The sequence below is a fragment of the Mustela putorius genome, unplaced genomic scaffold (assembly GCF_011764305.1).
Source record: "Mustela putorius furo isolate JIRA1106 unplaced genomic scaffold, ASM1176430v1.1 tig00001114_pilon_pilon_pilon, whole genome shotgun sequence".
Taxonomy (NCBI): Eukaryota; Metazoa; Chordata; class Mammalia; order Carnivora; family Mustelidae; genus Mustela; species Mustela putorius.
In genome coordinates this window covers 510,402-538,316 of record NW_025421575.1, presented here as the reverse complement: position 1 = coordinate 538,316, position 27,915 = coordinate 510,402, and the positions used below count along the sequence as shown (strand labels likewise).

Sequence of the window (27,915 nt, the reverse complement as noted above, 5' to 3'; positions counted from 1 at the left end):
CATATTTCTTCCTTTCCCGTTTTGGAAGCACGCTAACGGTGGATATCTTTGCCCGTGTGGTTCTTTCTGGAACATTTTCTAGTCCTAGCCACGTCTTATGGCGTATTAATTTGAGAAAATTCACCAAAATTCCATAAAATATTTTAATAATTCTAAACTTCCTTTGAGTGTTTTCTTGACACCTCCTCCTTATTTTTCAGATATTTGGGATATTTTGAGGCAATTTTCAATTTTAAAGGAATTTTTCACTGGAATGATTTTAGTTTTCTTTTTTCTTCCCTATTCTATACTTCGCCCATCGGGGCTGCGGATACCGGGTTTCATTATTATTATTATTGTCATTATTACTATTTTTGCCCAACGGGGCTGTGGATACCTGCCTTTTAATTCTTTTTTTTTCTTTCTTTTTTAAAAATTTGCCCATCGGGGCCGCGGATACCTGCTTTTATTTTTTTTTTCCCCTTAGCCCATCGGGGCCTCGGATACCTGCTGTGTCCCCCTCTCTCTCCCCAACCCCCTGGCCCATCGGGGCAATGGATACCTGCTTTAGAAATTGTTTACTTTTTGGCCTATCGGGGCCTCGGATACCTGCTTTTATTTTTTTTTTTTCCCTTGCCCATCGGGGCCTCGGATACCTGCCTTATTTTTTTTTTTTTCCTTGCCCATCGGGGCTGTGGATACCTGTTTAGATTTTTTTTTTCTCATTGCCCATCGGGGCCTTTTACGGATGGAAGTGTTGGTTGTGCTATCTGGGATGTCTACAGATTTATGCTGCTAAACGTTTGGTGTTGTGTGAGTGGACCTGCGGCTTTGGCTGGGAGATGACTTTGCAGTTAGGCTAAGGGGTTAGTTAGGCTGGGGAGGAAAAATGGCGGCCACTTTAGCGGGTCGGCTGGGGGCTGGTTGTTTGTGCCAACTATGAATTAGGGAGCTAAGATGGATAGCGGGACAGGCAGAGGCAGCTATATGCATTGCATTAGCTAAATGTCTTGAGTGAGCTGATTTGGGGCTTGTTAGGAGCTTTGCATGAACTGTGGTATCATGAAGTAGAAAAATAGGATGGTCTTATGTCATGTTACAAGAGGCTGGTAGAAATTAATAGGGAGAACACTTGGGCACACGGCTCAAAATGGCGGTTTTGGGTTTTCGGCATTGCTCAGCATGGCTCTCTGCTTTGTTAGAATGTCCAAAATGGCGGACCCAATTTTGCCGCAGTGTTCATGTGGCGGGAAGGACACATCATGGTGGTGTCTTTGTTCTAGTGCACAGCATGGCGGTGCAAATATTCTGTTACATAGTAAAAGATGGCGGCTGGAGTACTTGCCGCAGTGTAAAACATGGCGGGCTCTTGTCTTTGCCGTATGCATTTTCTGACAGGTTTTGCCACAGGGGCAATATGGCAGACCTTGTCATTTGGTTATCATGGCAGTTTGTCACGTGGATGTCATGGCGGGGATTTTTGCCCGGTACATTCTTGGCGGGCTTTGCACCAGGTGGGCCTGCCTTATTGTTAAAGATGGCGGGCGTTGTCGTGTTGCCGCGAAAAGTGGGAGAAAGGTGGGATGGACAATGTTGGATTGCCGCATGACCCACCCAATCAGAAATGGTGGTAGAATTGGGCATAGCCAATTACTGGAGGATGGAATTAGTCTGTGTGAGTTAGCATAGCACCTCACTGCGGTCTTTATTCAGCCAGTCAGAAGGAAGCAGAGGAGCCATGTTTGTACGTCTTCTCCCAGTGGGTGGTACCCAAGGTCTTTCCAAGGTCACTTGCCTTTACCACTTCCCTCCCCTCTCACTTGCTCCCTCCCCTCTATTTGCTCCCTCCCCTCCAGAACTACCTCTTGCAGTCCTGGCTCTTTGGCTTTGGGCTGAACCCAACCTCCATTTCTCTGCACTGGTCCCATGGCCTATGGCTAGTCTACCCCCCCCCCCCGGGGCCTTTGCTCATCTGCAATGTGGCCAGGGGCAGTGCTCCATGCTTGCCAGGTGTGAACATGGTGGTGAGTCCTGGCAAGAACCAGAATGGATCACAGATGATCGTTGGCCAACAGGTGGCAGAAGAGGAATCCCTGCCTTCCTCAAGAGGAACACCTACCCCGTGGCTAATGCTGGGGTCGGATTTTGATTTATATTTATTTCTTGGATGTCAGTCTTATATAGTTTGATAATGTGGCTTGCTAGCTTTAGTTTTAACCTTTAAGTGACTATTGTGCGTATGTTTTTAGGAGCTTATTTGTAGAATTCAGTTACATTAAATGAGTTTTCATTTTGGGGTTCCTTAAAATTTCTTAAAGTTTTCAATTTCTTTTTTACAGATTGCTTAAACTATTTTTTTTGGCTTTAGATAGTCAAAGTCAAACCGGCATTTAAAAACTTTTTGCTACTTTTTACTTTGAAATTGACTTAATAAACTACTTCCTTTTGGATTTTTGAAGTCATAACACAGAAATAATTAAAATTTTAACTTTATGATTAAATGTAATAAGGAATATTTGAAGGTCCACTCCATTCCAGGCCTTGCTTTGTTCCCATCCGGAATGCTGCACTAATTAGTAAGTTATTTGTCAGAAAACTTTACTTGCTGTGGACTTGTTCCTCTAGTAAAACATTATTGAGTGTTAATGCCCACAGTTTCAATTTTCTGTGGTGCCTTTTCTCCACAGCCCCCAGATCCTCCCCAACCCTGCTCCCAGCAACTGTCCCACTCCCATCATCTGACACCGGCCCTTCCTCTGCCCTGTGTCAAGCACTGCCCCAGCCTCAGCCTCAGCTGCCCAGTCCCAGCCCCCAGCCCCCACCCCGCAGCGCCCAGCTCCCAGCCCCCAGCCCCGAGCCCCCAGCCCCAGCCCCAGCCCCGAGGCTCCAGTCCCCAGCCCCCAGCCCTGAGCCCCGAGGCCAGCCCCAGGCCCAGCCCCAGGCCCAGCCCCAGCCCCAGCCCCAGCCCCAGCCCCAGCCCCAGCCATCACCCCTAAAGTCATTCCCAACTTGCATTGATTTGGTGCTAAAAATAAATTGTCCATTGTTTGTCCATAAGATTGGAATATTCTTCCTCTAGCATTGCTTATTTCCTGAGTTGACTACCTGAGTCGTTTCCAATTAATGTACACAGTCCCATTTGTCCCCTGTCCCATGTTAGAACAATCCAAACCTTGTGTTCTTGTTAGAAAATGTTGGTTGAAAGCTTCATATCAGACACCTATTGTTCATAATTTTGGTTATTCATTATCTTTCCCCTGCCCTTGAGGAAGGAGAAACCATTCCTCTGTCATTGGTGCAGTAGTCACAGTCCCAGTTTTCTGGGCAGTGTTCATAAATTGTGCTGATCACCTGAACACTACACTGAGTATAATTTTAATTGTCCATAATCCTGCCCATTGGATTGGATCCCAGTCCAAAACCCTTTTGCTGAATTCAGAAGTGGGTGCAGAAAACATGAGTCTTCAAACAGTTAACATGCTCAGTCCCAATCATATCAGCCTTGTTCATTAAACAAAGGCACTCTACCATTTTTGTCCTGCTTCTGGAATTAAGGTACCAAATTGTAATTGTACGTTGTCTTGCCCAGTAATCAATGTCCCTTCATCCCCTTTGCATTGCTACTAGGAAGTACTACCTGGGACCATGTTCCTTGAATGATTAATGAGTATAATCCCAATTGTCCACACCCCTGTTCATTACACAAATCCTTTGCAACTTCTTTGCATTGTCGCAGAGGTGCCCATCCTCTCTAAGTTCTTTACTTTGGGATATTAATGCATATAGTCATCATTGTTCTTGGTCCTGCCTAAAAGATAAGATCCACCCATGCTCTTTTCATTACTCCTAGGTAGCACAGACTGCTTACTACCTAGTATTAATATGTAAAAATCCTCACTGCCCGTTGCCCCAACAGTTAGTCTAGGATACAACCTTATCTTTATGCCATTGCTTATGAGGAGTTCTGATTACCCGAGGTCACTTCTTTTAAACAGTTGATGTGCATAATTGCATATATCCATGGTGCTGTGCAATAAAAAATGAAATCCCACCCTATCCTAATCTCTTTGGGATATTGCTAGGGAGTGCAGATTATGCAAGAACTCAGTTCTTGGACAGTTAATTTGCACCGTTACAGTTGTACAGAGTCCTGTCTATTTGAAAGGGCCATTGTATCCCATTTGCACGCTATAATGTGGGCTGATAACTCAAGGATCCTCTGGCATTGATAATTTTCATAATTGCATTGGCACATGTTCTGTGAACTAGCCACACCCAATCCCTTTGTATTCTAACGGGACCTTTACTAAAGAACTATACACATAGGACACTATGTGTACAATATTAATTGATTAGACTGAGCCTTTTGTATTAGGAACTCTGCACCATCTTTACATCTAAAAGGTGCTAATTATTGAAGGCTCTTTTCTTAAAATTGTTTGTATGCAAAATTGTGATCCCCAGTGTCTCCTGTAGTTAACTTAGAACCCCATTTCCACCTAACTCCCTTTGCATGACTGCAGAGGCTACTTGGGCCCTTTAAGGGCTTAAGGCAGTTATGTTCCCTTCTGTGCTCTCATTCCCTCCTACTTCCTTTGCATTACTGAACTGAACATTTGGAAATGTTAATGTTCTTAATCGCAGCTATTAATCCCTTTTGTTAGTCCAGGTTCCTATCTCTTCCTACTCATTTTATATTAGCATAAAATGTCCAGGGGACTATTATTGTGCTTAAATGCAGCTCTGTCCCTTATGTTAGTGTAGGATTCCATCCTCTTCAACTCCCTGTGCGTTACAGCAGAGTTGTACAGCTGGGATCTTTAAGGTCCTCAAAGGCAGCTGCGGTGCCTTCTGTCCATCTAGGATCCCATCCCCTCCTACTTCCTTTGCATTTTTGCAGAGGATACTGGGGACTGTAACATGGATAATTGCTGCCAGAGTCCTTTCAGCTTGTCTAGGATCCCAGCCTCCTCCCTCTCACTGAGTTTGCATTACAGAGAGTACAAGGGACTGCTAATGTGCTTAAATGGCAGCTATGGTCTCTCTTAACCTAGGATCCCTTCCTCATCTAAATTCCTTTGCATTATTGCAGAGGGTACTTGAGACTGTTGATATGCGTAATTGCAGTTACATCCCTGGGCTTGGATCCTATCCCCATCTGTTCCCTTTGTGAAGGGTGCAATGGGATGATTAATGAGATTATTGCAGCTGTAGTTCCTTCTGTTAATCTAGTTTCTCTTGTGCTCCTACTTCTTTTGCAATACAACGGAGGGTAGTTGAGATCTTTGAGGTGCTTAAAGACGGTCTGTGGCCCCTTCTGTTATGTTCCCATCCTCTCTTATTTTGCATTACTGCAGAGGATACTTGGGACTCTGAATGTGCCTGCTTGCCACTATAGTCCCTTCTGTTATCTGGGATCCCATCCCCTCCTACAGCATTTGCATTACCACAGAAGGTACAAGGGACTATTAATGTGCATAAAGGCAGCTATGGTTTCTTCTCTTAACCTGGGATCCAGCCCTCCTCTAACTTCCTTTGCATTATTGCAAACAGTACTTGAGACTGTTAATGTCCTTTAAGGCAGCTGTGGTTGCTTACATCACTGTAAGATTCCATTTTCTTTAATGCCCTGTGCATTACTGCACGGGGTACTTGGGCACTTGAAGGTGCTTAAATGCAGCTGTGGCCCTTTCTGATAGTTTATGTTCCTGTCCCCTCCTATTTCCTTTGCATTACTGCTGAAGCTACTTGGGACTGTAAATGGGCTTAATTGCAGTTACAATCCCTTCTGTTAGCTTTGCATTAGCACAACAGTGTATATGGGACTGTTAATGTGCTTAAGTGAAGCCTTGCCCCTTATGTTAATGTAGGATTCCATCCTCTCCAGCTCCCTATGCATTATAGCGGAAGATACCTGGTACCCAAAGGTGCTTGAATGTAGCTGTGATGCCTTCTGTCAGTCTAGAATCCCATTCCCCTTCTATTCCCTTCACATTACGCGGCGGGGCATTTGGGACTGTTCCTGTGCTTAACTGCGGTTGCAGTCCCTCCTGTTAGTCTAGTTTCCCAGGCCCTCCTACTTCCTTTGCATTACAGCAGAGGGTACTTGAGACCTTTAAGCTGTTTAATTGCAGCTGTGGTTCCTTCTGTTCGTCTAGGATCTCACATCCTTGAACTCCCTTTGTATTCCCTGGGATTGTTTTTGGGACTGTTAAAGTGCTTAGCTGCAGCTGTGGTCCCTTTTCTTTGTCTAGGGTCCCATCCCTTCCTACTCACTTTGTATTATCTGGAAGTGGATTTGGGACTATTAATGTGCTCATTTGCAACTGTGGTCCCTTTTCTTAGTCTGGGTCCTACATGTTCCAACTCCTGCACACAGCAGGGACTACTTGGGACTATTAATATGTTTAATCTTACCTGTGGTCCCTTCCAGTAGTCTAGGATGCCATCCACCTTCTATTGGCTTTGCATTAGCACACAGTGTACACAGGACTGTTATTGTGCTTAAATGCAGCTTTGTCTCTTATGTTAATGTAGGATTCCATTCTCTCCAACTCTCTGCATTATAGAAGAGGGTACTTGGCACCTTTAAGGTGCTTGAACGTAGCTGTGGTGCCTTCTGTCAGTCTAGGATCCCATTCCCATTCTACTCCTTTTACATTACATGGCAGGGCATTTGGGACTGTTCATGTGCTTAACTGCAGTTACAGTCCGTTCTCTTAGTCTAGGATTCTGTGCCCTCCCACTTTCTTTGCATTAGAGCAGATGGTGTTTGGGACTGTTAATGAGCTAAATTGCAGCTATAGTCCCTTCTGTTAATCTAGTTTCCCATGCACTCCTACTTCCTTTCATTTTAGCAGAGGGTACTTGAGACCTTTAAGGTGCTTAAATTCAGGTATGGCCCCTTCTGTTTTTCTTCCCATCTCCTTCTACTTCTTTGCATTACTGCAGAGGCTCCTTGGGACGGTAAATGTGCGTAATTGGCACTATAGTCCTGTTTGTCTAGATTCTTATCCTTTCCTGCATGGTTTGCATTAACAAAGAGAGTACAAGGGACTGTTAAGGCGCTTAAATTTAGCTACTGTCTTTTCTTTTAACTTAGGTTCCCATCCTCACCTAATTTTCTTTGCGTTATTGCGGAGGGTACTTGAGACTGCTAATTAACCAGTTGTCCCTTCTGTTAGACTAGGAACCCATTCCCACATACTCCCTTTACATTATCATGGAGGGTACATGGGACTGTTAATATGCAGACCCTTATGTTAGTGTAGGATTCCATCCTGGCCAACTCCCTGTGCATTACAGGAGAGGGTAATTTTGACCTTCATGGTGCTTAAAGGGTTAGTGTATGTTCCTATCCTCTCCTACTTTGCATTACTGTAGAGGATTCTTGGGACTGTTAGCATGCCTGATTGCTGCTACAATCCCTTCTGTTAGTCTAGCATCACATCGCATCCCATTCCATACCGTTTGCATTACCGCAGAGGGTACAAGGGATTGTTAGTGTGCTTAAATGCAGCTACGATCTCTTCTGTTAACCTAGGATGTGGTCCTCACCTAACTCCGCATTATTGCAGAAGGTGCTTGGAACTGTTAATGTGCTCTAATGCAGCTACCGTCCCTTTTGTTAGACTAGGATGCCATCTCTATCTACTCCTTTTGCATTATCATGGAGCATCCAGGGGACTATTAATGTGCTTAAATGAAGCCATGGTTCCTTAAGTGTAGGATTCCACCTCTTCAACTCCCTATGCATTACAGCAGAGGGTAGTTGGGATCTTCAAGGTCCTCAGAGGCAGCTCTGGTGCTTTCTGTTAGTCTAGGATCCTATCCCCTCCTACTACTTTGCATTTCTGCAGAGGATACTTGGGACTGTTAATGTGCCTAATTGCCACTACAGTCCCTTCTGTTTGTAATCGCATCCTCTCCTAAACTGGCATTGCTACAGAAGGTTCAAGGGACAATTAACTGTTTAAATGCAGCTACTGTCTCTTTTGTTCTAGGATCCTATCCTCATTTCGGGTTTCCATTTACTACAGTAGGCACAAGGGACTGCTAATGTGCCTAACTGCCACTACAGTCCCTTCTGTTTGTCTAGGATCCTGTTCCCTCCTACAGGGTTTGCAATACCATAAAAAGTACAAGGGACTGTTAATGTGCTTCAAGGCAGCTAAGGTCTCTTCAGTTAACCTAAGATTCCATCCCTGCCTATTTCCATTTGCATAATTGCAGAGGGTACTTGGGACTGTTAATATGCTTAAATGCAGCTATGATCCCTTATGTTAATGTAGGATTCCATGCTAACTTCTTCTGCATTGCGATAGAGGGTATTTGGGACCTTTAAGGTGCTTAAAGCTGCGTCCCCTTGTTTGTTTCCATACTCTCCTACGTTGCATTACTGCAGAGGATACGTGGGACTGTTAAGATGCCTACTTGCCACTATAGTCTTTTCTGTTTGTCTAGGATCCCATGCCCTCCTACAGGGTTTGCATTACCTCCAATGGTGCGAGGAACAGTTAATATGCTAAAGTGTACTTGAGGTCCCTTCTGTTAGATTAGAATTCTATCCCCTCCTATTTCCTTTGCATTATCATGGAGGGTATATGGGACCATTAATGTGCTTAAATGTAGCTACAGCCCATATGTTAGTTTAGGGATTTCATCCTTTCTAACTCCCTGTGCATTACAGCAGAGTTGGGTAGTTGGAATCTTCAAGGTCCTCAAAAAGACAGCTGTGGTACTTTCTGTTAGTGTAGGATCCCATCCCCACCTAACTTCCTTAGCATTACATAGAGGGTACTTGAGACCTTTTAAGGTGTTTAAATGCAGCTGTGTCTCCTTCTGTTTATGTTTCCGTCCTCTCCTATTTTACATTACTGCAGAGGATACTTGGGACTGTTAATGTGCATAATTGGTGCTATAGTCCCTTCTGTTTGTCTAGGATCCCGTGCCCTCCTACAGGGTTTGCATTACCACTGAGGGTGTGAGGGACTGTTAATGGGCTCTAATGCAGCTATGGTCCCTTCTTTTAGACTAGGATCCTATCCCTACCTACTCCCTTTGCATTATCATGGAACATCCATGGGACTGTTAATGTGCTTAAATGAAGCCATGGTCCCTTTAAGGGTAGGATTCCATCCTCTTCAACTCCCTATGCATTATAGCAGAGGGTAGTGGGATCTTTAAGCTCCTCAAAGGCAGCTATGATGCCTCTGTTCGTCTAGGATCCCATCCCCTTCTACTTCCTTTGCATTTCTGCAGAGGATACTTGGGGGACTGTTAATGTGCTTAATTGCCACCAGAGTCTCTTTAGTTTGTCTAGGATTCCATCCGCACCTACTCAGTTTGCATTAGAGTTTACATGAGACTATTAAAGTGCTTAAATGAAGCTGCTATGGTCCCTTATATTAAGGTAGAATCCTATACCCACCTAACTCCTTTTGCATTACACGTAATGTTTATGAGTCTCTTATATGCTTAAGTGAAGCCTTGCCCCTTATGTTAATGTAGGATTCCATCCTCTCCAGCTCCCTATGCATTATAGCGGAGGATACCTGGCACCCAAAGGTGCTTGAATGTAGCTGTGGTGCCTTCTGTCAGTCTAGATCCCATTCCCCTTCTATTCCCTTCACATTACGCGGCGGGGCATTTGGGACTGTTCCTGTGCTTAACTGCGGTTGCAGTCCCTCCTGTTAGTCTAGTTTCCCAGGCCCTCCTACTTCCTTTGCATTACAGCAGAGGGTACTTGAGACCTTTAAGCTGTTTAATTGCAGCTGTGGTTCCTTCTGTTCGTCTAGGATCTCACATCCTTGAACTCCCTTTGTATTCCCTGGGATTGTTTTTGGGACTGTTAAAGTGCTTAGCTGCAGCTGTGGTCCCTTTTCTTTGTCTAGGGTCCCATCCCTTCCTACTCACTTTGTATTATCTGGAAGTGGATTTGGGACTATTAATGTGCTCATTTGCAACTGTGGTCCCTTTTCTTAGTCTGGGTCCTACATGTTCCAACTCCTGCACACAGCAGGGACTACTTGGGACTATTAATATGTTTAATTTTACCTGTGGTCCCTTCCGGTGGTCTAGGAGCCCATCTCCTACACATTAGCTGGTGGTATTTGGAACTAAGAAGTACTTAATTGCATCTGTGGTCCCTTCTGTTGTTATAGGATCCCAGTGTTCTCCAAATATATTACAGCAGAGGGCATTGGACTGTTAATAGGCTTAACTGTAGCTGTGGTCCCTCCTGTTAGTCTCGTATCCCAAGCCCTACAACTGCCTTTGTGTTACCTGGCAGTGTATTTGGGACTGTTCAGTTGTTAATTGCAGCGGTATAGGTTCTCAAGTCCTCCTATTCAATTTACATTACAGCAGAGGGTCCTTGGGATTGTTATTTGTTAATTAAATGCTAATTGTTAATTGGTAATTGTTAATTCAATGCTGCTGTTGTACCTTCTGGAATTCCTGGGATCCCATCTTCTCCTACTCTGTTTACATTATCTGGGAGGAGTTTGGGGACTGTTAGAAGGTGCCACACTACTAAATCGAGAATTTTTTCTTAGTATAGTTTACCATGCCCTCCTATTCTCTTTACATTACAACAGATGGTACTTGGGACTGTTAAAGTACTTAATTGCAGGTGTGGTCCCGTCGGTTAGTCTAGGATCTCATTTCCTTCTCCCCTATTATTGAGAGCAGATTTGGGAATGTTACTTTGTATAATTAAAATTGTCATCCCTTCTATTAGTCTAGTTTCCAGCCCCTTCCAACTCCCTTTGCATTACCTAGGAACAGATTTGGGACTGTAATGTGCTCATTTGCAGCTGTGGTCCCTTCTGTGAGTCAAGCATCCCATACCCTCTAACTTTCTGTCCATTACAGCAGAGGATATTTGGGACTTTTTTTTTTTTTTTAAGGTTTTATCTATTTGACAGAGAGAGAGAGAGAGATTGCAAGTAGGCAGAGAGGCAGGCAGAGAGAGAGAGGGAAGCAGGCTCCCTGCTGAGCAGAGAGCCCGATGCTGGGCTCGATCCCAGGACCCTGAGATCATGATCTGAGCCGAAGGTAGAGGCTTTAGCCCACTGAGCCACCCAGGCGCCCTGATATTTGGGACTTTTAATGGGCTTAATTGCTGTCCTGATCCCTTTTATTAACCTAGGATTCTATGTCTTCCAACTCACTTTGCATTACCTGAGGATGTATTAGGGACTGTTTAAATGCTCAGTTGGAGCTGCGGTCCCTTTTGTATGTCTAGTTTTCCCATGCCTTCCTCCTCTTTTGCATTATAGCAGTGGGTACTTGGGGCTGTTAAAGTACTTAATTGCTGGCGTAGTCACTTTTGTTGGTTTAGGATCCCATCCCCTTCTACTCCCTTTACACTACCTGGGAGGATTTTTGAGACCGTTAAAGTGCTCACTTGCACCTGTGGTGCCCTCTGTTGGTCTAGGATCCGATGTCCTCTAACTCCCTTTGCTGCATTACAGCAAATGGTACTTGGACTGTTAATGTGCTTAAATACAGGTGTGGTCCATTTTGCTAGTCATGATCACCTCCTCCCTTTATATTACCTGGGAGCAGACTTGGTACTGAAAGGTGCTTAATGCAGCTGCGTTCCCTTCTCTTAGTTTAGGATCCTACACCCCCAACTCTTGCGTTATAGCAGAGAGTACTTGGGCCTGTCAGATTCTCACAGCTGTGGTACCTTCTGTTTTGAAGGATCCCATGCACACCAACTTCCTTTACATTATCTGGGAGTGTATTTGGGAAGGATAAAGTGCTTAACTTTGGCAGTGGTTCCCTTTGTTGGTATATTTTTCCACGCCCTCCTATAGTCTCTGCATTATAGCAGAGGGTACTTAGGACTGTAGCTGTGCTTAAATGCAGTTGTGGTCCCTTTTGTTAGTGTAGGATCCCATGCCCTCTCCTTTTACATCACCTCAGAAGTGCTTGGGACAATTAAGATGTATCCCATTCACTCCTACCTTTTTAGCATTACAGTACGGGTTTGCTGAAAACCAAGCCCCCCCCCCTTTTGTATTGTTAATGGGCATAATTGTATTTGTTCCTTTTCCTCTGCACTAGATTTCTCTAATTTCACTTGTATTCAGCAGTGGATGAACTTTAATACCTTTGTACTAGGATAAAGTGAACCATGGTAATTGATATACTGTGTCTTTCATTTAAGTCTCCCGTACGCTCTTTGAATTAATTACCTCAGTTACTTTTTTCTGGAACTATTGGTGTGCAAAATTCCAGTGGTTTTTTTTTTTTTTTTTACATCAATTTTTTTTTTACATCAGGGGATGCTAGTATCCCAAAATTCTTTCCTTGGGACTCTTAATGTACATACGCCCTCTTGATAAGCTAATGCCCTTACTTCTTCGTATTCTACTGGGGGGTACTGACCACCTACAGTCTTTCTGTTGGACAGTTAACGTGCCGTGTTGCACTGGGGTCCCATCCCTATCACACCTTCTCTGTCAGGGGTGCTGACCAACTATGACTGCTTCTCCTGTGCAGTTTAAATGTGCATAATTACAGCAATCCTTGCTCCCTTATGTTAGAATAAGATCTCATTTCCTTGCCCCATTTACGTTATTGCAGGGGCTTCTGACTAGCCAAGATTCACTCTCTTAGACTGTGTGCATACTTAACATTTGCTCTTATACCTGTGCACCAGGTTAGGATCCTCCCCATACTGTTTATATTCCAGTGGGAGGTGCCTACTACTCAAGATTTTACACACTAACGCAGTTAATCTGCACAACCTTCATTGTTTTGTACCCACTCAGTTGTCTACAACTGTACCTTTAAGTTCAGGACTTTGCCTTTACCAAAGTGGAGGTGACTGACCACATTCAAGCATTTCTCTTGGAACTGTGGCTGTGTGTAGTTTCAGTTGTCCACTCTCCTTTGAGTTAACTTGTCCCTGACTCTTCTCAGAACCTTTGAGGTACTGCGTGGGATACTGTCAATTTAAGGCCTCTTCCTCAAACTGTTAATGAGTGTAATGACAATTAAATTAGGATTCTTCGCCTTTACACGGCCTTTGAAGTACTGCAGGGAATTCTGACCCATAAGGTCCCATTTCTTGGCCTGTTAAGATGCATGATTGTATTTGTCTGGGTTCCTGTGTACTAGAGAAGAACACCTCTCCCCACTCCTGTCTGTTATCTGTTATGTAGGGAGTGCCCCCTCTAAGGCTGTTATATTTGAGCAGTCAAGGAGCACAGTTATCTTTGGCCACAACTACGCACCATGGATATTAATGTGCATAACTACACATGCTTCATCCCATTTGAATAAGGTACTACCCTCTCAGACCCCTTTTGTAGTACAGCGGGGGTACTGATCACTAAGGCCTTTTCTCATGGCTTGTGATTATGCATAATTTCATTTGTACATGTTTTTGTACACTAAATAAGGGCACCTCTCTCCCCACTCTCTTTACCTTTTAGCAGGGAGTTCCCATTACTTAATCCTTACATTTGTACAAAGTACATGGTTTTAATTAACCATACCATATCCCTTGGGCATTAGTGTACAGGACTGCAGCTTAGTTCATCCTACCCTGTTGTATGTCATTGAGTATACCAGGGTTGCTGACCCCAACTTGTCCTATTAATGTGCATAATTACATTTGTCCAGGTTCTTATGCACTAGATGAGGAGACCCCCTCACCCCCTACTTCTAAGCCTTCCAGTAGGTGGTGGTGCCCATTGCTAAGACATTTACATCTGAATAGTTAATATGCAGAATTGTAGTTTTCCACAACTCTGTTACTTCCAGAACTATCGTACCTCCTTTGCAGTGCTGCAGGAGATACTGTTTTCTCCCAAAGTTCTTTCTAGTAAACTGCTAACATTCATTCCTCAATTGAAATTGTCTGTTGTCTTCAGTAGACTAAGGCCCTACACTCTCACCTTCCCTTTGCAATACAGCAGAGTGTGCTGATGAACTAAGGTCCTCTTTTGGACTGTGAATATGCACAGTTGAAATTTTCCCCTGTTTTATGTACTCTATAAGGACCCTACCTACTTTCTTAGCATGTTTAGCAGGTAGTGTCCACTATTTAAACTCTTTCACTTGGAAAGTTCATGTGTATAAGTGCAGTTTGCTAAGCACGTCTTATACTAGAACCCCTGTACCCTCTTTGCTTTGGAGTAAGGAGATGCAGTTTACCTCTAATGCCCTTCTTTTGGACTTTAATGTGTATGATTGCAATTGTCCATCTTTTCATCCCCTCAAACCTCCTTTGCTTCAGGGGCATGTTAATCATAAATAGCATCCCATCAAACCCCTTTTGCATCAGGGGCATGTTAACCATAAATGAGCTCTTCTTGAGATTATTAATATACATACTTGTATTTGTTTGTTGATCTGTGCAGTGTGAAAGGATGACCTCAGCTCTTGGACCATTAATATGCACCACTATCAATTATGGGACCTATTGTACTCCCTTTGTATTCATTAGGGGTACTGACTAAGGTCTCTTTCTTGGACTGTCAATGGGCAATTATCTATGTTCCCTTCTGTTAGGTTTAGGATAACATTCCCTTAAAACCCCTTTGCATTACTATAGGGGTTGCTGAACACACAAAACTCCTGGGACTGTTAATGGGCACAATGGCAATTAGCAATGAATTTTTCCTCCCTGGCCTTGTTAGATAAACACTCCCAGCCCCAATTTTGCATGACATAATTAAGTATAAACATTGCAATATGCTGTGAACTTGTCTATCAAATAGCAACCCATACTCCCTCTCCTTTTGTATTGCTCCTATGTATAAAATTCCAAGTACTCATGGTCTTCCCCTTATCATCCCTCTTCCCATCCCGTGCTCACCCTTGGACCCTTCCTATGGACCTTTGTCACAGTTTCAGGTGTTCATGTATTCAGCCATTGAATAAGATTGTCCCTCCGCTCTGCCCCCATCCCTTGCCCCTTTTGCTTTATTGCTGGGGAATGTTGACTGAGCAAGGCCCTTTCTCTTGGACTTAATACATTAGTAATCCCTGATGTCATTGCTTTACCCACCTTATATTATTGTAATGCTTCAGTTGCACTTTCCTTGGTCCCACCCATCAGACACGGACCCCTCCACTTCTTTGCATTGCATTGCTGACTGCCCAAAGTCCCTTCTATGTTAACGCAGTACTGATTGTCCCATTTTTTTTTAGCTCATCAGCCCAAGATTTTCCTATCACTTTGATGTCATGTGCAGTATTGACTACCAAAAGCAGGCCTGAATTAGGTGGATGGACCTTCACTCTTTTTTCTGCACTTGTTAATGATGCAATCCCAGTTGTCACATTCTGGGACAGGAACCGTCCCTGCCCACCTCTGTTACTGCTTTACTAAGCAAAATGCTCAAGGCAAGTCAGGCCTAGAAAGCTGGATTGCCACCCCTTATTACTGATTTTCAGTATAAGTATCAGTTGAAAATTGTCTCCCCAGGAAGAAAGATTAGCACCATCTGTGCATTCTTCCTTCCAGAGCAGATTGCCTGGCCAAGAATCTCTCTTCCTCTCTTGTATATTGCTATTGTACAGTGCTGGTTGCCAGGATACAATTAAAAAAATGCTGTTTGCAAAATGGAATTGTAAACCTGGTCATTTAATTTTTGAAGTCCAAAAACCCATTTATACCATGTACTTGATGACCAGTGTCTCTCATTTTACTATGGGTGGTGGGTCTGTGGATAGACCACTATGAATCTTGCTATTTTAAGTATTCCCAAGAGTTCTAGAGTGGAACTCTTAAGACACATATCTTTGGGCTCTGCCACCATTTAAAAACCATTCTTTTTTTTTTTTTTAAGATTTTATTTATTTATTTGAGAGAGAGACAGTGAGAGAGAACATGAGCGAGGAGAAGGTCAGAGAGAGAAGCAGACTCCCTGTGGAGCTGGGAGCCCTATGCGGGACTCGATCCCGGGACTCCGGGATCATGACCTGAGCCAAAGGCAGTCGTCCAACCAACTGAGCCACCCAGGCGTCCCTAAAAACCATTCTTTATTTGGGCTTCATCACCATTCACTTTTAGAGAAACTACCTAAACTTTCTAGTCTTTAAATTTCTTCATCTGGATCATCAACCACCCCCCTACTTATTTCAAGAAGATTGCTTTCAAAGAATGAACTGAGAGAACATATGCTGAGGCATTTTTGAAAACCTTAGTTCACCTTACTTGATTAACCTATTACATATATAAAATGCACCCTGTTGAATTCTGCTAATCTAAAGTAGCCTGAAGCACTACACTGAAGTGAGGACTTAGGAATGATAGTATCAATTGCCCTGTTTTGTATTAAAGGAGAAATAAGCTAAGTTCTAATCATTCTTCTGGACATAAATTTCAACAGTGAGATAGCTTCCTGGTAAAATGAATAATATCCTAGCTTCTAGTGTGCAGGGTGTGGCAGAGAAGTCTCTAATGTGGAACTGCTGAAGCAAGTAACTAGTTATCACAACGGCAGTTCTTTGTAATCACTGAAAAAGGATACTATTCCTCTGACAAGGATGTCAAAAGATCCGCCCAGCTCAGGGTGCAGTATGCACTACTAGCTCCTTGGACAACTGTAAGAAGAGTCTCTGGCTCTTTAGAATACTGTAAGTACTACTTTGTAGTTATTAAGTAATCTTTTCCCTGTTCTATTTTCCTTCTCTTAAATGCTACCTGTAGAAAGGAGGGTCTTTAAGTCTCCTTCCCTGTTCCTACCTCATCTGCAATTATATCTATCTATCTACCGATAGATATCTATCTCACCGTATGAGTTAACCAACAGAAATATTATATACCCAGCCGTATGCTAGTTAACACTGAAGTGATGGGTAGAAACGATATGGTCCTGTATAACCTCATTCCTGTGATATATTGCCGAGGAACTAATAAAAGAGCACTTGAAATACCTTTAGGAAATGATGATCAAGTGCTGCCTTGTGTGAATTATAAGTTACAGAGTTTTAAAAAGGGTGCCCACTAGGGTCTGAAATTAGTTGGATAAACAAAGAGGGAAGTGGGTTTACTTTTTCTCTTTGGTCCAGGGTATGATTAATAGTACAGCCATATGTGTAGTCCACTTGGTTTATTTTAATGTAATTTGGTTTTTACCCCTTTTGGAAGTATGAAAAGTGATTACAGAGATAAGGCCTAGGTGTTGTGTTTGGCTATATGCCAAGGCTGGGAAATTGTTCATTGTTAAATTTCATTATAAGCTTGAGCTTTTCAAGGTTCAGATTGGGGGTACAAATGTGATATGTTGGCTTTTTGTGCCTTTTAATTCTATCTCTGCCACAAAACACGAGTAGTGATTCCTTTTTAGTTTGAAATATTTGTGGAACCTGTTTGGCAAGAAGGGAATGGAGAAGTGTAAGTTTTATAAGAAAACGATGACATTGCCCACTTTATGAAGTTAATTATACCCTTTCCCCTTCAGTTTTTCAACAGATAACCTTGGTAAGCTAAAAAGCTTAGTCTCCCTGATGTAAAACAAACACAGAGGTCCAGCTGAAAAAAATTATTAACATCAAATTTGAGACATTCTTGGTGCACGTCTATGCATCCTGGCAGGAGCAAGAAGAACCGTATTGCATGGGCATCCCTTACTGCCCATTTTAATTCATAACCATATTTCCTCATGGCTTGTTTCCCACCAATGCCAAAGACATCCCCCAGTCTGACTGATTGGGGTTAGTATACAAGTGGTCCTGAGCCTTCTTGGAAATGTATTAATAATAATACATTTAATTTATTATTATTTAATAATAATATTAATAATTATTATATAATTAATCATATTAATCATTATATAACAATTGGTCATTGTTTCTCAAACTTAAGTAAGTTGTCAGGATAAAATGCCTTTTATTTATTTTTTTTTAAATTTTTAATTTTTTATAAAATGCCTTTTAAAGGAACAAAAATTTTTGAGATCGTAAAGAACATGGTTTGAGGAATGTTGACTTCAAGAAAGTGATTTGAAATGTAAACATGTTTTCCAGTTTTAAGATCTTTATTAAAGGATATACAATGTTTTATATAATTTATGTAGGATTTAGAGATCCATGAAGATATATCCACAAACCCCCAGGGTTCTTAATTACCCCAATTTGAGAAACACTGGTCTCTGCTTGTGACATCTTTTATTGTTACTTAACAAATTATTCTGTATGAGTATACAAGTATAACTTTATTGGAATTTGTTTTAAAGGGATGAATTCTGAGCTGGTTCTGTATCCCACTCGAGGAAGGATGGATCAACTTTAAGTGGATTGAAGCCTGCACTAGATGGCATCCAAAGGTGAATCTTGGAGTTTTATTTCAATTCATTGCTTGAAATAAAGTCTCTTGAATTTATAAAATGGGATGCTCTGGAAATGTGGGCATCTTCAAAATTGAGATAATCCTTGTGATAATAAACTTTATGGGGTCACACACTGGAATAAGTTACAAAACCAAAGACATGATTCTTGATGAGGATGCCAAAATGAACAAATCATTGTGTTGGGCAGTTTGATGTTTACCATAAATAATGTTGGAAAGTTCTGTGTGGCACAGAGGAAGACGAGAGGAGCAAACAAACTTACTGAGAAAAGTGGCAAGGGGAAAATGTAAAGTGTGACTAGGGAGCACCTTGGTCTGTTTACTTAGGGGTTATGTAAGCTGAGGGTTTACAGATACTACACCAGTGTTTCTTGTTTTGCAAATGCATTTTAATGAAGCACATAATTTCTTAGAGTGAATGACTTTTTTTTAAAAAAGATTTTATTTATTTATTTGACAGACAGAGATCACAAGTAGGCAGAGAGGCAGGCAGAGAGAGAGAGGAAGGGAAGCAGGCTTCCTGCTGAACAGAGAGCTCCACACGGGGCTCAATCCCAGGACCCTGAGACCATGACCTGAGCTGAAGGCAGAGGCTTAACCTACTGAGCCACCCAGGTGCCCCGAATGAATCACTTTTTTTTTTTTTAAGATTTTATTTATTTATTTGAGAGAGAGACAGTGAGAGAGAGCATGAGCGAGGAGAAGGTCAGAGAGAGAAGCAGACTCCCCATGGAGCTGGGAGCCCGATGCGGGACTCGATCCCAGGACTCCAGGATCATGACCTGAGCCGAAGGCAGTCTTCCAACCAACTGAGCCACCCAGGCGTCCCGTGAATCACTTTTTTAAAAGATTTTTTTTTTATTCCAGAGAGAGAGAGAGAGAAGGAGAAGGAGAATGTGAGGGGGGAGGGGCAGAGGGAGGAGAGAGAAACTCAAGCAGACTGCACTATGAGCATAGAGCCTGATGTGGGGCTTGATCACACTACCATGAGGTCACCTCCTGAGACGAAACTAAGACTCAAGCACTTAACTGACTGTGTCACCCAGGTACCCGTAGAGTGAGTCATTGTTTTTTTCATTGGTTTGGGGGCAGAAGGAATGAATTGCTGGCAGAATTATGAAAAAGTTCTGAGCTGGGAAAAAGAATGCCTAGCCTTTGGTTCTGACTCTAACCTTAGATCAAATCACCATCTGTCTCGACTTCAGTGTCTAGGGATAGCTGATGAATTAAGACAGAGACTTGAATTGAGTATCTCAATCCCTGAAAATGACATTTTGTCCTTTGGGAAATAGAGCCTTTCTTTCTCTCTTCTTTCTTTTTTCCTTTCTTTCTGGCATTTCTCTAAGTGGTTATTGTGTTTTCATTTCTGACTTTCTTCCTTATAGAACCTTAATATACAGAATTGGAGGAAGCTTTCTGACCCTGGTTTTGTGCATCTTTTCCCATATCCCCCTTTAGTTTTTCTACCTATCTTTCTCCAACTTTATCTACACATTTCTCTTACCACCTCCCTAAATTGTAGGAAATCGTACGACTAGAGTTGCTATGATTAATCATTCCTAATTTTTCAGGATATCTGGGCCTGGTTGGCAAATAAATGTATACCTGCATGGGAGGTTTTTTTTTTTTAAGATTTTATTTATTTATTTGACAGAGATCACAAGTAGGTAGACAGGCAGGCAGAGAGAGAGGAGGAAGCCGGCTCTCCGCTGAGCAGAGAGCCTGATGCGGGGCTCGATCCCAGGACCCTGGGATCATGACCCGAGCTGAAGGCAGAGGCTTTAACCCACTGAGCCACCCAGGCACCCCTGCATGGGAGTTTTTGACTTAAGTAAAGAATTTAAAAAGTTGGTCTGTGGTGGCGGCTAAAATATTCTTATTTGTGAAAGCATCCTGGGAGAATTTTTTACCAGCTTAAAGAAAGAAGAAAACTGATACCTGACCTGAGCTATTTCCTCAAACCTTATTATAAGTAGCTGTTTCCTCAAACCTTATTATAAGTTTGGATGTTGAAGACGACTGATGTGTAGGATTAAACAGAGCTAATGCCTTCTTCTGTGTCAAATTGTACAGATTGGATCGGATGAAAACTTGATTTCCTCACTACCATAGTTTTGGCTACAGACAAATAGCACTTAACACTGTGTCTCTCAAAATCCAACTCAAGTTGGATCTCAAGTATTTGTTTGAGATATCTGATTGACTGAATTTAACAAGCTAAACTTCAATGGCCATGAAGAATTATATATCATTATAATGATGGCATTGAGTTGGCTGTTTTTATTGATGATTTAAGCTTTATTTGATCCTCCTTGACCTCTCCAAATTAGAGCACTGAGACATGGAATGTTAGGTTCCTTGTGCACCCTGTAAAAATGAGTTTTATAAAGAACACTTTACTATTTTGATGACTGTGTTGGAAATGAGCTTTTGATTTCTTCATGTTAGAGCTAGAGATTGAAGCAAAATTTAAATTTTACTTGTGTTAGATTTCTTAGATGATGGGTAGACTTAAAGAATTACTTTGTTTGACCAACTAGAATGCTATTCTTCTAGTTTCCTCGGAAATACTAGAAGGTATGCAGCAGACACAATACCTTCTTACTGTATAAAATATGTAATTGAATGTTTATAGCAGTTTCAAAATAGGGATATGGCTGGAAGATCAGTGTACATTACTGGGTTTCATTATGAAATGTCTAGATTACCTTATCCATAGCTCTGAAAACTTTTGGTATGCTGTATTTTTATGTTACTGGATCTCATTATAAAATATCTAGATTATTTTAATCCATACTTTTGAAAACCTTTGGGATATTTATATTATGATTGTTAGTATGCTTGCCATTGTATAATGTAATTGGTATGCAGTTTCTCTTATGATCATTAGTTTTCCAGCATTACATGTCTCCCTTGACTGAAATTGCTATAACTGCTGCCTTCATTTTATATAGTGGATTGAATAAGTCCTTCTCTATGGTCCATTGATGAACAAGAACAAGAGTTCAAGTTGCTAATTTTAATAACTTTTTGATATTACGGATCTTGATATTTGGGCTTCATATGTTTCAACTTAAAAATTGACTACAATTAAATCTCTATAAACAAACACTTTGCCAACAATGAGGGTACATAATTGTAGCAAAATATGGAAAACAGAATTACCAGTTTTTAGGTTCCATTTTGCATGCTTTTTAAAAAACCTACAATCTATAAACCTTCAACATCTAGTTGGCAGATTTAACAAGGAAAAACCTTTCTTATTTTAGAGTATTCAGAATGGTTTTGGAAGATAGTACAGAGAGAGTTCCTATATACCCCATACCCATTTTACTTTATTATTAACATTTTTTAAAAAAGATTTTATTTATTTGACAGACAGAGATGACAAGTAGGCAGGGAAGCAGGCAGAGAGAGGGGGAAGCAGGCTCCCTGCTGAGCAAAGAGTCTGATGTGGGGCTCAATCCCAGAACCCCGGGACCATTACCTGAGCCGAAGGCAGAGGCTTTAACCTGCTGAGCCACCCAGGTGCCCCTATTATTAACATTTTATAGTACGATTATACATTTGTCACAATAACTGAACCAATATTGATATATTATTTTTTAATATTTTATATCAATATTTTATTTTATTGATATATTATTTTATTTTTTTAAGATTTTATTTATTTGACAGATAGATAACAAGTAGGCAGAGAGGCAGGCAGAGAGAGAGAGGGAAGCAGGCTCCCTGCTGAGCAGAGAGCCCGATGCGGGACTCGATCCCAGGACCCTGAGATCATGACCTGAGCCGAAGGCAGCGGCTCAACCCACTGAGCCACCCAGGCGCCCCAATATTGATATATTATTAACCAAAGTCTATACTTTATTTACATTTCCTCAGTTTTTCTCTTACGCTCTTTTTATGTTCCAGGATCCCATCCAAGGTACCGCCTTGCATCTAGTAACTGTGTGTTCCTTAGGCTCTTAGTTATGGCAGTTTCTCAGACTTTCCTTGTTTTTAATGGCTTTGACAATTTTAAGGACTAATGTCAAGTATTCTGTAGAATGTCCTTCTGTTGGGATTTGTCTGATGTTCTTCTCGTGGCTAGATTGGGCTCAAGTTTTTGGGAAGAAGACCATAGCAGTCTTCTTTCTCGAGTACATACTATTAACGTGACATATCACTATTGATACTGATGTTGACTGTTACCAGTTGACTAAGGTATTGTTTGCCAAGTTTCTCTACTTAACATTTAAAATTATTATTATATTAAAATTATTTTTTTCCCTTCCCATACTGTATTTGAAAGGAAAGCCACTATGTGCTTAAAGAATGGGGAGTTATGCTTCACTTCTCTGATGGTAGAGTGTCTGTATAAGTTATTTGGAATTCTTCTGCATAGGAAATGTGTCTGTTATTCCCTAATTTATGTATTTATTTGATAATTCATTTATATCAATATGGACTCATGAATATTTATATTCTGGATAATAAGTTATTACTACTTATTTTCATTCAGATTGTTCTAGTTTTGGACTTTGGAAGTTCTTTCAGTTGGCTCATTGGACATAGCCCCATCCTTGTGGGTTTCTGCTTTTCGTTTGAGCACTTTCTTACTTTCTGGAACTACCAAGATGCTCTGGGCTCATTTATATGTTTCTTATCCCAGTCCTCAGATCTAATGTTTCCTAGTTTTTTGTTGTTGCTGAGGATTTCTCAGCAGTCCGGTACACTCCTGAGACCCATCTTTCTTCTCAAGGACATTCAGAGCATGAAGACTACAAGTAGCTGTAAGCAGCTTCACATACAGCAGATTTTTCTTTTTGAGACTCTGGATAAGCTCCAAATAATCTTTAAAATGATGGCTATCATGCCACCCGAGAGAAAAAGATAATTTGGAGAGCTCATCATTGTGGGAATTCTGTCTTTGGCTTTATGGACTTTAACTTCCTGCAGCTCTACTTTTTAAAACAGAACATGAGCCAGTTTTTATCAATTCATACAGTGTTTTTATGTTTTTTTGCACATACATATATTTTAACATTACAGATGAGTTTGGCTTATTTCATTTATCCCTCAGAGTTAGGTTCCAGTGAGGTTTGAAAGGGCAAGCATACTTGATCCCCATTTCATAAACAAAAAATGAGAGATGCAAAACAATAAATTACTTCCATTCACATCTCAAAGCAACTTAGTGGGAAAGATCGAACAAACCTACACCTTCTGATTAGCAGCCCTTGAAATTATTTCTACCATCCTTTGGCAGACTGGTAGTTAGGTGTTGAGGATTCATTGATACATAAGTACCAACTAAATATGTGTCATAGCCCTGTTTTGGCAGGCCCAATTCTATTGTTACTGTCATTTCCTTATTTTAAAAAGTTGAGGGCTAGGGCACCTGGGTGGCTCAGTCGGTTAAGCCTCCAACTCTTGGTTTTGGCTCAGGTCATGATCTCAGGGTGGTGAGAACGATCAAACCCTGTGTTGGGCTCCATACTGGGCATAGAGTTTGCTTAAGATTGTCTCTCCTCTCCCTGTGCTCTTTCCCATGTCCCCACTACCCATTTGTGCTCTTTCTCTCTCTCTCAAAAAAAAAAAAAAAAACAACTTGGGGTTCCTGGGTGGCTCAGATGGTTAAGCCTCTGCTTTCAGCTCAGGTACTGATCTCAGGATCCTGGGACTGAGACCCACATCGGGCTCTCTGCTCAGCAGAGAGCCTGCTTCCTCCTCTCTCTCTGCCTGCTTCTCTGTCTGTCAAATAAATAAATAAAATCTTAAAACAATACTTGAGGGTTTTTTAATTTGAGGAATCATAGAATTATTGAAAGGTAGAAAAACAGAGACCCAAGTTTCTGTGAAAGCTATTGGTTTCCTAGCTTTCTGTATCTTGTTTATCCTTTTGCATAGATTTGCTTAGTTGTTGTAATAATTTGTGTTTTATATGCCTGTAACCATTATTGATTTCTCTGAATATCCTGGGACCCATTTATATAAGCTGTTCAAGAAATGTACCATGTGGATTGAGTAAAATACAGTTTTGTTTACCTTGGCAGCACTCTAGCAACTTACTGCTTGACATACAAGTTTTAAAAGAGGGAAATACTATAAAACTAGAATGAGAGGTACTCTGATTGAGGTAGATCACTCAGTTCTTAAAATAGTGCTTTATTAAAGAAGCCTGAGGCAATGTGAAGAAGAATTCTTAACCTATAGGGTCAGATCACATGGAAGCCTTTCTTAGTGACTTGATGGCTCAGTTGATTGAGAAAACATTATTTCTACTGTTTTCAACTCCTTGATTTCTTGAACCCCACTATATTTTATGATGAGAATAGGATATTAATTATACACTCTGGAGAAATGCTCATCAGTGGTGACTGGAAAATAAAGCACAGTATGGGAATTTTGGTAATTATTCAGCTCTGAATTGCTCTTGGAGGTGAGGGGAGGTGCAAGGAATGGAGCTGGACTGAACAGAAGAATTTGCATGTTACTAGGCTTACAGCTGGGATATAGAGCACTAAATCTTTACCTCTCAGTCTTCACCCATCAATCCATATGAAGAAAAGAGGAGACATGGTTTAATTTAACTACTAGTTGCTAATTGGGACAGACTTTCCCAGTGTTCTGCATTTCAGTAACACTTTTCTTTGATCTTTTCTCCAGATCTTCTTCAGAAGAATAGGCTTGTTGCTCTACAGTGTTAGTGACCTGTTCCCTTTGACGATCCCTAGGTGGAGATGGGGCATGAGGATCCTCCAGGGGAAAAGCTCACTACCACTGGGCAACAACCCTAGGCCAGGAGGTTTTATCAAGATTCTTCCCTGGTCCCAGGGAGGAAGATGAACTCTCAAAACCACCACCACCCTTCAGAGGTGCGTAAATTGTGTCTCTAAAAGCATAATTAGTAGCTATTAATTTTGACCTTGCTTTATACTGTACATAGCTTTCCATTGAGATTGTTTCCATCATTACTGACTGTGTCTGGTTTGATAAAAATAGCTCCCTAACTAACCTGGGAAGTAACTGGGTGTGAAATGGGTAAAATGATGTGAAGAGAGTAGGAGGCTGCATGAGTTAGGATGTTTAGGGTGGGACTGTTGTGTGGTAGAAACTTACAGCTTAATTATTCTTTCTTTTAGGAGAACATGGGCAACTGCCACATTTGTGACATTGATCATGGGGAGATCATCATTTTGGACCCTCTGGTCCCTAGAGTATTTCTTGAAGCCTTGCTGGGGAATTTTGACAATCATTTACATATGTCAAGATGGCTTAGGATGTCTTTGGGCTAAAACACAAAACAAGCTGTTTGAGAAGATAAATAGGAGTTGTATGCTTGTTGATTAATGGAACCTGACCAGAAATGGCACAAAGTTTCTGTTGTCAGGTAAGCTCTAAAGAACTAGGACCTTGTATACTCTAAGTTGGCAGTAAGAGAAGCTGATAAGGGGGATGCAGATTAGGAGATGGAGGTAACCATTCAGTAAGTAGTAAACCCTGATTATACGGATTTTGTACAGATTATTCAACCAGAAGACTAAGACTGTGATTGATGGTGTTTCTATGTTTGCCATAGTTTCCTATTCTTTTGAACAAAAACCCTGATTATACAGATTTTGTACAGATTATTCAACCAGAAGACTAAGACTGTGATTGATGGTGTTTCTGTGTTTGCCATAGTTTCCTATTCTTTTGAACAAAAACCTTGTGTTTTATCTCTAGGGACTTAAAGGCTTCAGCTTTATGTATTTATTTTTAAGCTTCATAGAGATAGTTTCCATAGCTCGTAAATTTGTATCTTCCCATAACTCTTGCACACTACTCAGTTAATACTTCTATATGGCATTTACATGGTTTCCCCTCTCATTTTTTATAGGTCCTGATTGTTCCTTCTTTTCTGCCAAAACAATGAGTGGCACTCACTGTCTTCCCAAAACAGTGCAAAGTGCAAGAAAGTGAAACATACCGAAGGAAGATCAACATGCCTGGCACACTAGCATTTTAGAACAGCAGAATGAAGTAAGTTTTTGGTGTTGTAATCCTGTGAGGATTTTTAGCTATGAGCTTATTTGTTGTAGGTTTGTATGGGATGAAGCATGATAGTCTAACACGGAGGGGTGTGCAATGTGAGACCTGAGGATAACCAGTAACCTGTATTACCAACTGGGTTCACTGAAGCAATTCGAAGATATTACAGTTTGCCTATCAGTTGTGTCCAAGTAATTGAGTTTCACCTTGTCTCTTTATCTTCACTGTGTAAATGTTTTGCCACTCTTAGAGGCCTAAACTGTAGAAGCCTAAAACATAAAGAGGGTTTTTTTTCTTTTTGTTGAAAGGGTGGATCTTTTTCGCTTCTTGTGAAAGAAGATCTGCAGATTTAGTGTTAAAGGAAGCTCAGTCCATGAAGTTACCATTATAGTTGTGAAGCATATGAAAATGAAGTTTGTTTTTTAAGGAATGGGGAAAAGTAAAGATATAAAGTGAGGGGATTGACTAGGTGCTCTCTAAGGGCCCTTTATAATAATATTCATACATCTGTGGCATCTTGTTTGGCTCTTTTGGAAATCATTGTAAACAGTTGAAGCAGAATATTGAAAGGTCCACATTCTGTGTTTAAATCTTTTGCCACTCATTAGGTGTATGGTCTTTGTCAATTTAGAGTTTTTGGTTAGACTTGTAGGTGACAGTAAATGAAATCATGTATGTAAAGTCTTTAGTGCAGTTTGGTCCATGGTAAGTTAAAAGTAAACTAAGAAATTTTATAAGTTGATATGACACAATACAGGTGACCACAAATACCATCTAATGGTAGGCAGAGTTGGCATGTTTTGGTTCTATGTAAGAAATTTGTAAGGTGTAAGTTTATAAATAAAAAACATTTAAGTTGGTGGTGGTTCTTATAATAATTGTTACTGTTAGTAATATAAGTAGTATTAGTACTAATAATAGTTTATTTTAATTATTAATGTACTTTTTGGTTTTCTTTTCTTGTTTCCTTTTCGTGATGCTTCACATATGCTGTTTGTGCCTCTTACTGTATCTTGTCTTTACTTCTTACCCTTTTCCTCTGAATGTCTGCCTTTGCTTATCTTTTTCACTCCTAAGTGTGTATTTCTTTGCTTGTCTATTTCTTTCTTGAATCTCTTTGGTTGTCTTTAAAATGTGTCTTAGCCATCCCATGATTCTCTTGCTAGTTTCTTCTCTGTGTATCTTTGTCTCAGTCTGGTTTTTGTTCCTAAGAGTGATCTGTGTCTTGTCTTAGATGTCTCTCTCTAGTTTTGTTTCATTTTGTTTTTTCAATTTGTTACTGATTCTCTTTGCTCTCCTAGATCTGGCTCTTCTTTCTATGTTCTTCCGTTTTGGTCTGTGTTGCATGCTTGTGTGCTTTTTGTTCATAACTTGTCCTGCCTATACCTCTCTTCTTTTACTGTTGTGAACTCTGATTGTTGGTCTTCCCTTCCCCTTGTTGTTGGCTTGACATTTCACCTTTTTCTCATTCTGGCTTTCCTCCTGCTTTTTCTACTATTATCTCACATTTCTCTTTTCTGTATATTTTTTCTGTCTCTGTTGGGCCATTTTCTCTTTCTTTCCTGCTGTCTAAATGTCTCTTTGTTCTTCGTGATTTTCCA

General features: G+C 41.1%; 1 long non-coding RNA gene across 2 annotated transcripts; it reads left to right on the top strand.

The window, feature by feature from the left end:
* LOC101684540 lies at positions 1-27,915 on the top strand. 2 transcript variants are annotated; one of them, XR_006608779.1, is made up of 6 exons: positions 1-2,116; positions 18,186-18,275; positions 24,950-25,158; positions 25,426-25,673; positions 26,163-26,305; positions 27,392-27,915. It is a non-coding gene; the product is annotated as an uncharacterized LOC101684540 (long non-coding RNA). The 2 variants fall into 2 exon arrangements; XR_001177479.2 differs by lacking the exon at positions 1-2,116 and adding an exon at positions 15,890-16,584.